This window comes from Camelus dromedarius, chromosome 20 (genome assembly GCF_036321535.1).
Source record: "Camelus dromedarius isolate mCamDro1 chromosome 20, mCamDro1.pat, whole genome shotgun sequence".
Lineage (NCBI taxonomy): Eukaryota > Metazoa > Chordata > Mammalia > Artiodactyla > Camelidae > Camelus > Camelus dromedarius.
Window position 1 is genome coordinate 2,054,129 of NC_087455.1, and position 13,027 is coordinate 2,067,155.

Consider the following 13,027-nt stretch of genomic DNA (forward strand, 5'->3'; position numbering starts at 1 on the left):
GAGCAGGTGCACGTAGGGTGAGAGGCTGGCACTGGAGCCAGACCTCCAGGTGCAAATCCGAGTCCCCACTCCCCAACTCTGCAGCTTGGGTGAGTCCCTGCTTTGTAAGAACAGCATCTTCTTCTTGAGGAGGCAGAGGAGATATGAGGGTGAAATGAGCCGGTCCCCTGAGCACAGGGCTGGCATGAGCCACCAGGAGCCGGGAGCAGCAAAAGGACCATGTACCAGAGCCATTTGGCCTCCCCGTGCCTCGGTTTACCCATTTGTGGTAACAAGTGCCTGACCAGGGGGAATGGGGGAGGAAAGATGCAGCTCACAGGGCCAGGGCCTAGGGCAGCACCTGTGTGGGGTAAACAGCCCCTAAATCACAACCACTGCTGTCCCAAGGGCTGCCTGCAGGGGACAGGGGTGGGAGGGGAGCATCTCAGAAAAGCCTCACAGATGGAAAAGGGACCCCTCCTGACCCCAACAGCCCCGGGCCCCCACAGGCCCACAGAGACGCCCCTCTCAAGCCTGGAGCGCCTGTCCACACCACTCAGAGGAGGCCATGAGGTCACTCACATGGATGCTGGCCTGGGGCTTTGGGGTGGGGAGGACACCTGGTCGCCCACAGGGACCGCAGGACACCGTGGGTGACGCGCATCGACCGGGAAAAGCTGGTGCTGAGCCTGACCCCTCCCGGGCCTGGGTCTGGGCCCTTGGCTTGGAGGCTGGTCATCTTCCCATCCCCGGGCTGCACGTGGGTCTTGTCCCTCCCACCCGCCCTGGAAAGGAACCATCCATCAGTTTCCAGACCCGCAGGACTTGTGCTGCCCACCGGCTGTGCGGCCTGGGTGGGCACGTGGCCTCTCTGAGCTGGACACCAGGTGCTCTCCAGCTCTGGTGGTCGCCCTGCCGCTGCCCCTCGGGTGGCACTGTGTAGGGGTCGTCCTCGTGGCCATCGCTGCCCTTGCTGACCACGAGGCAGGCCCCTCCTGCCGCCTCCCAGTGGAGGAAGACCCGACGGGGGAAACAGCGGCAGAGCGTGGAACTCCCGGGCGGCAGCCCCGCAGCGGTGGAGCGGGGGTCCGGCCAGCCTGGCTCCAACGCCAGGCTCCGCCATCAGCCCGACGCTCTCCAGACCCGCGGGTAGGACTCAAGGAGCCACCAGGCCGCCTGGCTTCCCCTGGGGTCAGGCGCCCCTGGAGCTCAAGGCTGACTGGCCAAGCCCTAGGGTCTGGGCCGGACTTTCATTCACTTGTTGGTTCTAATGTGTGCCCAGCGCTGCCCCTCCAGGGCCTTGAGGTCCTGAGCTGCTTATTCCGGCCTTTGTGGCCGGCTTTCTCACTGTTGTAAAGTGGGGATTATTAGAGCCCCCCATGTGGTTATTCTGAAAATTAAAGGAAGCGCTATGTGTGTGTAAAGCACCTAATAATTTTGCTAATTTCTGCCACCACTTCCGTTGCTAATACCACGGATTGCCAGGCATTTACTGAGTCCCAGGTGCTGGGTTAGGGCTGCACATAGTCTCATTCAGCCCCCGAGCATCCCAGCAGGCGAACCTGCACCTGTCCTCCAACCGCAGGGGTCAGGATTGAGCCTCAGAAGGACTGGAAGCCAAAGGACACACCCTGGTTCTGGAGAGGCCCCCGGGGGTGTGTAGATTGTTCCCGGGAGCTCCCCGCGACCCCTCTGTGTGGTGCCCGTGCCTGACCAGTGTGCTCAGGCTGAGTGCGGTGACTTGAGGGGAGTGGATGGGGGCACCACAGTGACAAAGGTGAGGGTGATGATGGCGGTGGCACCGGTGGTGTGAATGGCATGGGGGTATCTTGGTTTGGGACGTGGTGCCCTACAGCCTGGTCCATGGGGATGGAGCAGCTGTGGGCAATGGTGAAACCGGTAACATGACAGCAACAGGTGTTTGGGGCCCAGGCCACCAGCGGATGTCTGCTCAGTGTACAAAGGTGACAGTCTGCCTTATGATCCAGTTCTGTTTGCCGCCAGAAAGGTTCTCCACCGTGGATCTGGGGCAGCACGGATGGCCACAGACAGAAGACAAGGCAGAGGAGTGCGCTCGTGGTTAATTTACGCCTTGGCAGCTCCCAGATCTGGAGATAAACACTGTTAAAAATAGGGGTGAGTCAAGAATTTTCTTTCCCCTCCAGCAAGTTCTCCTGGACAGACGGCGAGATCTCTCCGATGGATTGGAAGCTCCTGCAGCTCCTCCCCAGCTCCTCACAGCCCAGGGAGAGTCATCTCCCCTCGGCATTATTTCTCTTTTTAAAGGTTATTTTTAGTGTTCTTGGAAAGATGTGATCACAGACATGAACACCGAGCAGACCCGGTTTGCTCACGGTTCCTCATTCCAGACCTACGATGCCCGGCACAGAGCCCCCGCCACGGGTGGCCACTTACGTGGAAACTGAAAGTAAGAGGAAGTGAGTGAAACTGCAGCGCAGTTCTCCAGCCCCGCCGCCCACATCCCAAGGCCCGCAGCCTCCCGGGCCACGTCTGCTGTGGCCGGCGGCGCAGGGAGAGGACGCTCTCGCCTCAGGAAGCTCCGTCGGGCAACTGTCATGGGCACGGGGACCCGGGTCTCCTCCAGGCTGAGGGCGAGCCCCCACCCCCTTGCCCACAAGCGGGGGGAAGAGACCAGAGACTGGCCTGCCTCCTGGGGGCATTTTCTGGTCTCTGCAAACCTCCCCGAGCCCACGCCTCAGTGTCCGCCCAAGGGCCTTCCTTTCCACCAGGCTGCCCCGACAAGATTCCAGTGTTCGCTGTGTTACTAATGGCAGGAGGGGCGGGAGGTGTCAGCCAAATCCAGTGAACACACTTGCTTTTTGAACAGGGGAGTCTGGTGTCTTAAACCCAGGAGAGACCGTAGAGGAAGTCATTTCAGGCAACGACAGGAGAGTGAGAATATTTGGGGGGAACTCTTTATTCACCTTCAGATCAAAGCACCTGGGTTCTGACTCTGATTCTAGACCAGTTGCTCATGTAGCCTTGCCCCAAATATTTCCCCCATGGCTGCTGTGTTCCAGGCTTGGTACCAGAAGCCAGGACACAGTGCATGGCCTCCAAATGCAAAAGTGCAGGCAGGAGCTGGCTTGTGGGGGTTGGCTCTCCTCCCCCATTTTACAAGCAGAAATGTGAAGGCCCTTGAGAAGCTGGGTGGATGATGGGAAGAGGAGCCCGCTGAGACAGCAGCGGGAGGGGCTGGCGCCAGCCACCAGGAGAGGCTCAGGGGCCCAGCACCCACCATGGGTGCAGGACTCCATCAGGAAGCCAAGCTACCAAGACCTGTGGGTGCCGTGCATCCAGTACGCTTCCGGGGCTGTGCTGATGCAATCTGCGGGCCACGTGCCGGCTGTGTTCCTGGGACTGAGCAGGCCCCTGTTGTGTGCCGGGCCCCTGCGAGGTCTGGAGATGGAAGATGACCTAGATGCACCCTCACGCAACTCCCGGACCCACCCAGCACCACTTCTGAGCACCTGCTAAGCATGAGTGCTGTGCTCTGCACACTCACACACCTCACATCAGTCACCAGGTAACCCTTGGAGAAGGACACTGTATCAGTTACCTGCAGTTGTGTAACAGCTTAGCCCAAAACACGGATTCAGGGACCAGGGTCTGGCTGTGCCTCTGCTGGGTTGAATGTTCCAGGTCTCCCCCAGGCTGCAGTCTAGAAGTCCACTGAGGCTGTGGTCAGCTTGCCTCCAGGCCCTCACATGACTGATGGCAGGATGCAACTCCTCATGGACTTGGACATGGGGCCCCAGTGTGGCAGCTGGCTCCATCCTAGTGAGCGACCAAGAGGGCAAGAGAGGCTGTGAACAGATGGAGTCATGGTCTTCGTGCCCAGTCCTGGAAGGGCCTGCCCATCACTTCTGCCATTTTCTATTGCTTAGAAACAAGCCCCTGGGCCCGTCTGCACTCAGAAAGAGAGGACACGCGTATGTGAATACTGGGGGCTGGGGAGGTCGTCGGGGCTGTGCCAGAAGCTGCTTCCCAAAGGTATCCATCTTCATTTTACACATGGGGAACTGAGGCCAGAGAGGTCAAGTGCCCTGCCCACGGGTGCACAGCAGGTCACTGCAGATCTGGGACAGGAGCCCGGTCCAGGGCTCTTCGTCCCCTCCAGGTACCGGTGAGGCCTTGGTGGCAGCTTGAGCTGTCACTCCTGGAGCACAGATTCCCAGCTTGAAACAAGATGTGACATTTCCTAGTGCACACAGGGCCTGGGCAAAATGGAAAAGATCTCATAAATATGTAAATCTCTGTGTCCCACTTCCCCAAGGGGGGCAGCTCAGCACCGTCGGCTCCTGCCTCGCCTTCCAACCCCTCTCCCTCCACGGATGCTGTAAGAGGATCAGACATAGGCTTTGTAATGAAGTTAAGTTGAGAGAGGAACATAATCCCACCAGAATGTGGTGGCTGTCCCCACCGCCTCACCACCAGCCTCCCGGTAGGGCTGGGCTGCAGTGCGGGAGCTGGGGGCTGCTCAGGGTCTGCCACAGTCCCTGGGTGGACACCCTCAGCTCTGTGCCCCCTGGCAGGGTGGGGAGGGGTGGTAGAGGGCTTGGAAATCTCACCCCCCGAGCTGACAGGCAAGAAAACCGATACCAGAGTGGTGCTGTGACTTTTCCAAGGACTGGCAGCCGCTTGGTGGCAGAGGGAGGCCCCGGGCCACTTCTTCAGGCCTCCATCCTCCTTGTCCTGCATCGGAAGAAGATGCCTCAGCTCAGCAGAAAGGCACTGTCCCCAAAGACCCATGGCAAACCCTGCAGCCCTCGGACCAGGGCTCTGCACTGTGACCCTGGCCATCCCGCTTCATCCGTGCTGGATGGTGAAGTGGACAGTGTCACCTCTGAGTGACCAGTGAGGACACGGGGGCAGGGTGTGTGAGCCAGTGCTGCCTCAGTACCCAGTGCTGCACTGCATGTGGCACCCAAAGTCCAGAGGCCCGGACAATGGAGGCAGGTGCTCTGGGGGAGCCTCGCCTCCTCTCTAGCTCTGAGTCATCTTCGCTGCCCCACCTTCCACTCAAGCCACTCCCCAAACTTCCACCCAGTCACACGGGTCTGCTCCGACCCCCACCGTCTGCTCCTCATGCCCCCTCTTCACCTGCCCACAAGGAGGCCGTGTGCTCTCACACCTCCAGCCTTGCCTATGCATTCTCATCTGGGGGCTTGTTCCTCCTTCTCCACACTTCAGCGTCCTTGTCCACGTGGCTGGCGGGAAGGCCCTCTCCCTCCCGCAGCCCCACTGAGCCAGCCTGTCACTTTCCACCGCCCCTCCTAGCCCGTCTACCGTCTGTGCAGCCGCCAACCCCTGCCTGAGCCCTCGACCTGCCTCGTGTCGCTGACGGCTGCCTGCCTCCCCCAGGACGGCGAGCAGAGTGGAGATGGGGCAGGGAAGGGCCCCACAGCTCTCAGCCGGCCGTCTAATGCATCTCAGGGCAGCGCCGTGGGCCACAGCCGGGCACAGCGCTTCTGACAAGAGCAGGTGCTGGAAAGGCCAGTGGGACCCCCGTGAAGGAGACGGGGAGCTGCAGCCCCCGGGACTCAGCCTCGAGAAGCTCTGTGAGCCCGGGTGCCGAGAGGCCTCCCAGAAGCCTCCGAGGCCCCAGCCCCTCCCCCTTCATCCACAACGTTATTCGTTTGTTCAATAGTATTCATGGAGCACCTGCTCCAAGTGGGCTGCTGGGAAGCTGCGGGTGAACAAGACAGATCCAATCTCTGCCTCCAAGCAGCTTCCTCCCAGTCAGTGGGAGAGGCGCTGATCAGGTGACGAAAGACACAGGCCCATCTCGGCTGTACGGCAGGAGGGGCAGGGGCCAGAGGGAGCCACCGAGGCAGCCTGGGTGGGAGGGGAGCAGGCCTCCCGCAGGAAGGGGCACTGCAGGGAGGTCTGAGAGGAGGGCTCTGCCCGGGAAGTGGTAAGGAAGTGCATCCCAGGAGGGGAAAAGGCCGAGTGGTTGGATGAGTGCGGTGACTTCAGGGCCCTGAAAGCGATGGGAGACAGGCGTGTCACCAAGGGCAGGAGCCTCCAGAGAGCCCCGTGGGCTCAGGAAGGCACTCAGTGGTGTTCGATTTGACCTGAAGAAGGAAATCCCACCTCTCCTGGCCTCACTTTTCCCACCCAGGAGATGGGAAGCACTGGGCTGTGGATGGGAAGCTGTCCCCTGCTCCAGGAGCCTGACCCACAGCTCCCCCCTGTGCCAGGCACGAGCAGAGACGCTCTCTAGAACCCAGAGACTAGCCTCCTGGCCCTACTGGCAGCCTCTGGGGCCGCCAAGAGCCATCTGGAGACATCTCATCACAGAGCAGAGTGTTTCCCTCCAAACTGGTTGGCATCCAGGAGCTGCCATGGAATCTAATCCCAGTCCAGAAATATGCACTGAATCCGGCCCAAGGCACTTCCCCAGCAATGGAGTGACAAGTGGCATTTCCAAGTAACTGCATTCGTCCCAAAGCCTGTGCGGTTGTGTGTCAAGTGGGTGGAGGGCAGAGGGAGCAGGGCTGGGGTCCTGCAGCCCGCACTGCGTCCCCCCCCCCCCCCCGTGAGATGTGGGTGTGACTCTGGCTCGGGGTCTGGGGGTGAGTACAGCTGGCATCAGGCGGAGGCCACGAGGCTTGGGTCAGGCTGAGGCGCCTTCACCCTGGCATGTGACGGGCAAATAACTTCTCCTCTTAAATGTTTCCTCATCCTGTAGGACAAGGTGCTAATACCTTCCCTGCAATGTTGTTGCGAGATTTAAATGAGATCATACGTGCAAAAGCTTTGCAGCTGTGCAGCAGGAGATGCTGAACGAGCAGCAACTAAAAATGCAGCCCTGCCTGCCTGGGTCCCCGGCTGGTCCGGGAAGGCTGCGCCTGCTCCGAGGAGGTGCTCCGAGGAGGTGCTGCGGGCAGAGCTCCTGGCCCCATGCTGGAAGGGGAGGACCAGCGTGCCTGCCTCCCAGGCTCAGCCAAAGTTCCTTGCCTTTCATTGGCTCTCACTGGGTCATGTGCCCATCCCTCAGCCAATCCCTGCAACCATGGGAATGTGCTGCCCTGGTTGGCTGCGGCCTGGGTCAAGTGTTCCAGGAGAGGTCATTAATTTCCCCTGAGTCACGTGGGGGAGAGTGGGGGAAGGAAAACAGGAGCAGGTGGGCCCCCCAAACATGGTGTCCTGCATTGACCAGAGCCCAAGGAGCTCTGCAGCCCCGTTGTCCACCTGACCCCACAGCACCCCCCCAGGGGTCTAACCCAGCTCCACTGCTCTGCCCTCTGGAGGTGGTTTTCCCTGAAACTAAAGGAGGCACCCAGTTCAAAAGAGAGAGTGGGAGGAAAGCAGGACACTCTGGGTGAACAGAACAGGGCAGCGGGGTCCCTGCTCAGCCTGTGCATCTTGTGTGTGGGGAGAGGAGCCCAGCAAGGTGAGGGAACCAGCCCCAGGTCAAACTAAACATTAGGATTGGAAGGCAGGATTGGATTCTGTCCATTGTCAGTGGAGAGCCAAGCCAGGCTCCCTGCCGCTGCCCACAGGGAGCACTCCTGGCTGCCTGTCACATCCCCAGGCCGCCTCCTTTGGAAATCTGCTTGCAACGACCCTTTTGAATGAAGATTTGGGAAGCTGGCAATGCAGGTGGGAGGCAAACGTGTGAGTCATTCCCCAAGGAAACGCACAGATCTGGGGCTCTCAGCTGGAGGAGGAGGCAGAGGAAGAGGAGAGGAAGGAAGAGGAGGAGGAGGAAGAGGAGAGAAGGAAGAGGAGGAGGAGGGAGACGAGGAATGGAAAAGGAGGAGGAGCAGGGAGCCACTTCAGCTCAGAGTCGCAGCCTCCCAGCCGGCTGCTTCAAGGTCACTCTGGGGCCCCAGACTCCTGGGCTGGCTGATTTGGGCAGGGAAAAGAGAGGGAAGACAGTGGGGAGTGGGCAAGGGGAGAGCCCAGAAGGACGCTGCGGGAAGCAGGCCTCTGGTTCCTGCGCTGCCGCCGGGAGGCTGCAAGATGCCCCCACGGCTAGAAAGCTCCCAGCCTCACTAGTCCCCAGTGGAGCCACTGAGGTCTCCTGGGCCGCGGTTGCTTGCAGGTTGAGGAGACACCCCCAGATGAGATAACTTCCGCCTTGTTGAAAGCCTCTAGAAGCTCACTTCTCTTCCGCAAGGTGAGTCACTTGTTTCGGAGCCCCTCCCTGTTTGGGTAGGGTTGGTAGGTGGCGCTGACTCCGGCTGCGAGTCCCCCAGAGAGGACAGCCCTGCGTGCGCGCCTGCGCGCAGGGCTGGGGGTCTTCCGCACTCTTCTGGACACACACAGCCTTGCAGTGCTGACAAACGCAGCTGAGGAGACAGGGATCCCACAGCTGGCTCCCAAGGCCCCGGGGGGTCCTAAAGAGAGAAGCCCTAGGGTCCCTGGCTCACCCGTGACATCCAGGCTCAGCAGAATCATGCAAAGCAAAGCTGACCACCCAAAATGGCCTGGGTCCTGCTGGACTGGCAAAGTGCAGGCAGGGCGATGGGCCTGGGTGGGAGTGGGTTAGGGGGAGACTGCAGCTGGGAGAGGCATGGCCCTGGGGGCAGAGCCGGGGGTCTGCATAGGACAGGAGGTGGGCTATGGCCCGCTGTCAGCCCCACTCCACCCCCCGCACAGCCTCCTGGGAATAGTACCACCCAAGGCAGTTGCCACATGGCCAACCATCTTGAAAGGTGGGGCAGGTATTCAGGGAAATGTCCACACCCCTTCATTCCAGGAGAGCAGAGCACCTCTGGGACTCACCCCCCTCCTTTCTGTCCCGGTCACTGCCTGGCTGAGCCCTTGCTTGGATGACGGACTCAGCCTCAGCCTGGCCTCCCTGCCTCCAGTCCCCCTCCTCCCTGAAGCTCTGGAGGCAGCTCTCTGAAACACAGACCAGGAGAGCTGACTCTGTGCCAGGCACAGCTCCAGCATGGCCGGCCACCATGCCCTCACATCCACTCCAGTAGGGGTATTATGACTGTTTACTGATGAAGTTTAGGACACGGAGACGCTGGGTGACTTGCCCACGGCCACACTGCCTGGAGAGGCAGAGCTGAGCCCCAGGAGCCTCTTCCCAGGCTCAGGGCTTTGAAGCCAGTCCTATCTTGGAAGAGAGCTCTCAGGGGATAAACCCCTCAGGCCACCCCAGAGCCTGCTGCTGGGCCACGCTCCTGCCCTGTGTGCACGCCAGACCCTCAGGGACTCAGCGCCATCCTCCTGCTCGCCTGCCCTGTGGTCCTCCACACATGTGGACCCTTCCCTCCTCCACCTCTGCCCTTGCTGCCTCCTCCACTCTCAGCAAGCTCTCCTCCGTTCAGCAATTCCTGGCTGAAGGCTCCCCCAACCCCCTTGCCAAATGCCAGCTCATTCATCAGTCAGCAAGTATTAATGAGCACCTAGTCCATGCCAGGAGCCGTCACACCTCGGGGCGCAGGAATGAATAAACACAGCAGCAGAGAGCGCCCCCCGCCGCATGCCGTGTGATGGGAGCAAACTGCACCAAGGCAAACGCAGCAGCGATGGTGCGGGACGTGCACCGCGCATGGCCTGGAGTCACGATGTGGGCTCTGCAATTTCATAAGGGAGTGATTCGCTCAGATTTGCATTTTTAAAAGATGACCTTGGCCATTGCACAGGGCAGAGAGTGGCAGCAGGGGGATCAATGGGGCTGGGGCGGCAGCCACTGGGACACAGAGAAGGGGCACAGCGAGAGGTCACAGCGCAGAGTTGGCAGGACCTGGTGGTGGCTAGAACAGGTGGGGAGAGTCAGCAAGGAGGTGCCAAGAAGGACTGTCCCAGGTGACGGCTGAGAGAGGGGTGGGGAGGAGGGCACTGAACCCTTGTGACAGTGGGGGGAGGTACCTTGGGAGGAACAGGCTGGAGGTGGAGGCAGGAGCTCCATTTTGAACACCTGAGGTTAAGAAAGGACTCTCCCAGAAGCCAGCGTCTCTCCAACCCTCTCAGGTTCCCAGGCTGGAGGAAACCTTGGGGCCCAGCTCCCCAGGCCTTGGAAGCCCATGTCTCCCAGGGCGATCACTTCACATTTTCTTGGATTCAGATCAGCGGCTCAACAGACGGGGGTCCCTGTGATTTCCTACCAGCTGGGCATCAACTTAGGCCCAGCACGAGTCTCCTCCACAACAAACATCCTCGGCTGCACCCCAGGCCCCCCGCCCCCAGGCCCGGGAGGTAGGCCCAGCCCCCTCACCCGCAGGCACTCTGCGACTGGCCCCAGGCTCCCAGCACAGTCCGTCCAAGATCCAGGGCAGGCAGCTGGGGTCGGGGCTGGGCCCCTTCCTGCTGCTGGCTTCCGGGTGGCCCTGCACACTCCCTCACCCGTGACCTCTCGGTCCCCCGCCCCAGGGTACGGCTCCTCCCCACTTCCCAGGGCCGCCTAGGACGTCAGACTTCAAAAGCACCGTGACCTCTCCAAACGGGCGTAAAAATATTCATCCGTTTTATTTGTAGGTGCTCCATGCGTCCGATGAAACGTTTTGGCCTTCTCAGCGTCCTTGTGATGTCGACTCGAGGGCCCCGTGGCTTTTCCAAGGTCAAGCCTGAGTGGAAGGCGGGCCGCACGGACCCCGGTCTGGCAGGCCTGCGTTGGCACCTGCCGCCTCGCCCGTAAATCCCCGCAGACGCCCCGCCAGGATCACTGCGCTGGGCGCCGCGGCCACGCGCCTTTCGCAGCCTGGGTAATTGGGCACGAGAAACACAAATACTTCGTTCAAACGCTGGGAAGTGGAAAATTTTCTAATCTGTCAGGCAAAGTCTCCCTTTCTCCTTTCGCGTTTTTTCCCCCAACAGGAAAAGACTTCTCATTTGGCCTCTTTCCGATGCAGATGTGCGAAGACGCTGGTAGCGCCGTCTCGGGACTGAGCGTCTTCTATTGATTGGGAAACACGCAGCACCAGGCGGCGGCAGGAAGCCAGCCGCGGGCAAGCAGCGCCCCCTGGGAGCTGGAGACAGTACTGCACCGGCAGGGACGGGGAGGCCAGCGGGAGGACGAGGAGGCAGGACCACCCTGCCTGAGGGGGAGACGAGAGGAAGGGGACCCCATCCCTGGTGACAAATCACTTCACCTCTCTGGTCTCTAGCCTCCCCACCTTGTCAAATTGGGGTAAAGCCAGGGTGCACCCCCAAGGGCCTGTGAAACTAGCTGTGTGACCTTCAGAAAGCCACCTCCGTGCACCCTTAGTGAGCAGAGGGATTCACACGCAGAGCTGCTCAGAGGAAGCCATCAGATCACGACTGCCTTGCACAGGCCTGCCTCGTGTGTGAAGGCTGGACACAGCCAGCCTTGGGCCTCTTGGGGTTGACAAGCAGGCAGAAGACGCAAGGAACAAGGACCAAAGGTGTGGTTAGAGCCGGGGCACGCACACAGAGGGGTGTCCTGGCAGGAGCAGGCCCCGCCTGCTGGCTCTCGGGAGTTCTGGCCTGAGCAACGGGAACTCTGATCTTGGGTGCGAGTCTCTGACCTCCCCTGGACAGGCTCCCCTTTCCCACGTGCCCAGACATCTTGCTGGCCACCCGCCGCAAAAGCCCCTTCCCCACTGCGAGCCCACCTGTGGGTCGGGTGGAGGGGTCCTCACAGCCTGGAGACGAGGGGCCAGAACACAGATGCGCAGTCCCAGACCTGAGTTCTCCCCCTACCGCAACAGCATCGTGAGCACGGGGGTCCCCAAACTGGCCCAGCCTGGGAGACAGAGGGGGCAGGAAATACGGGGGATCATTGAAAGATGATGGTTAACAAAGCGGGGTACGGAGGGAGGGAGGGCCCCCCCCACGCCTCCCGCACCCAGCCTCCCAGCCCTCCCCCACCTCGCATTGGTGCGGCCCCGTCAGTGACCAGGAGGCACCACAGGGTGCAGCAGAAAGGGCACCTCTGGCTGTCGGGTCCTGGGCCCCAAATCGCTGGTGGCTTTGGGCAGGGTGGTAGCTCCCTTTAAGGTCTCAGCCTCCAGGATCCTAAAACGGGGCCAGTAATATGGATGCTCTCAAATCGGTGCTGGAATCAGCGTTTACCGAGTCCTGCCAAGCGTCAGGCCTGCGGTGCCTCCCTCCGTCCTCCCCACGGTATCCACAGGCTCCCTTCCTGCACCCTCCCCAGTGTTCCCATGAGGAGTGAGACACAGGGCAGCCAGGCCACAGGGGATGGAGACGGGGGACCACGGCGCTCCACGAGAGCTCAGGAAACACCGGCTGTCACCATGGCTGGTGCTGGCACTTTTCTACTCGTCTAGCAAGGAGACTGAGGTTCAAACAGCAGATCTCTATGTCCCCCTGACATGGCCTCTCGGTAGAACACACAGCCAACAGGCAATGACACCTGCATCAGTCAGGCAGAGCAGGGACACAGTGGCCAAGCCTGGGGGAGCTGGGGAGGGTGAGGGGCACGCAGTGGTCCCGCAGGGCCGGGACAGAGGGTGGAATCGGGAGCCATCAGAGGTGAGGGTCCCGGCAGGCAGGCCAGTGGAGGAGCTTGGGCTGGCTGGCTCTCCTCTCTAGGCCTGGAGCCCAGAAATGGAGCAGATGGACAGACTGCTGGCCTGGGCATATCCAGAAGAACAGCCGTGTCCTGAGGGCCTCAGAGGCAGTGACCTGATTGGTGGCAGCCCCTCGGGGGGAGGCGAAGGGGGCAGCTTTCTGCTTGATCTGAGGAGGAAGACGTTCATGTCAGAGTTCCCCAGGGAGCAGCCGTGAGGAGGGGAGCTCACAGCACCCTGGGCACCCTGAGATCCCAATGGTACCACCAATGATTAGTAGGTCTGCAAAACAGGGCTACAGTAAAAGATCCCATGCTTGGACTCTAGTCCCCTCAGTAGTCAGTGCACCTGTCATCCTGGGCCATTGTCTCCTCACCTGTGTCCTGGGAACATGGAACATGTGCTCCTTGGGTCGCCATGCCAGTCCTGCTGGAGTCGGGCTGGGAAAATGAAGGTGGACCCACTTTATAGATCAGAAAACTGAGGCCCACATACCAGAGGTGACTTGCCCGAGGCCTTAGCATGTCAGTGGATTCACAGCGGGGCCAGGGCCCCAGCTAAAAGGC

At 60.8% G+C, this 13,027-nt stretch overlaps 1 long non-coding RNA gene across 1 annotated transcript; it reads left to right on the forward strand.

Annotated features, from left to right (window-relative positions):
* Positions 1-7,620: 7,620 nt before the first annotated feature.
* Positions 7,621-10,698, forward strand: LOC135318674 (uncharacterized). Its single transcript, XR_010376945.1, has 3 exons — positions 7,621-7,823; positions 8,054-8,128; positions 10,444-10,698. It is a non-coding gene; the product is annotated as an uncharacterized LOC135318674 (long non-coding RNA).
* Positions 10,699-13,027: the final 2,329 nt, after the last annotated feature.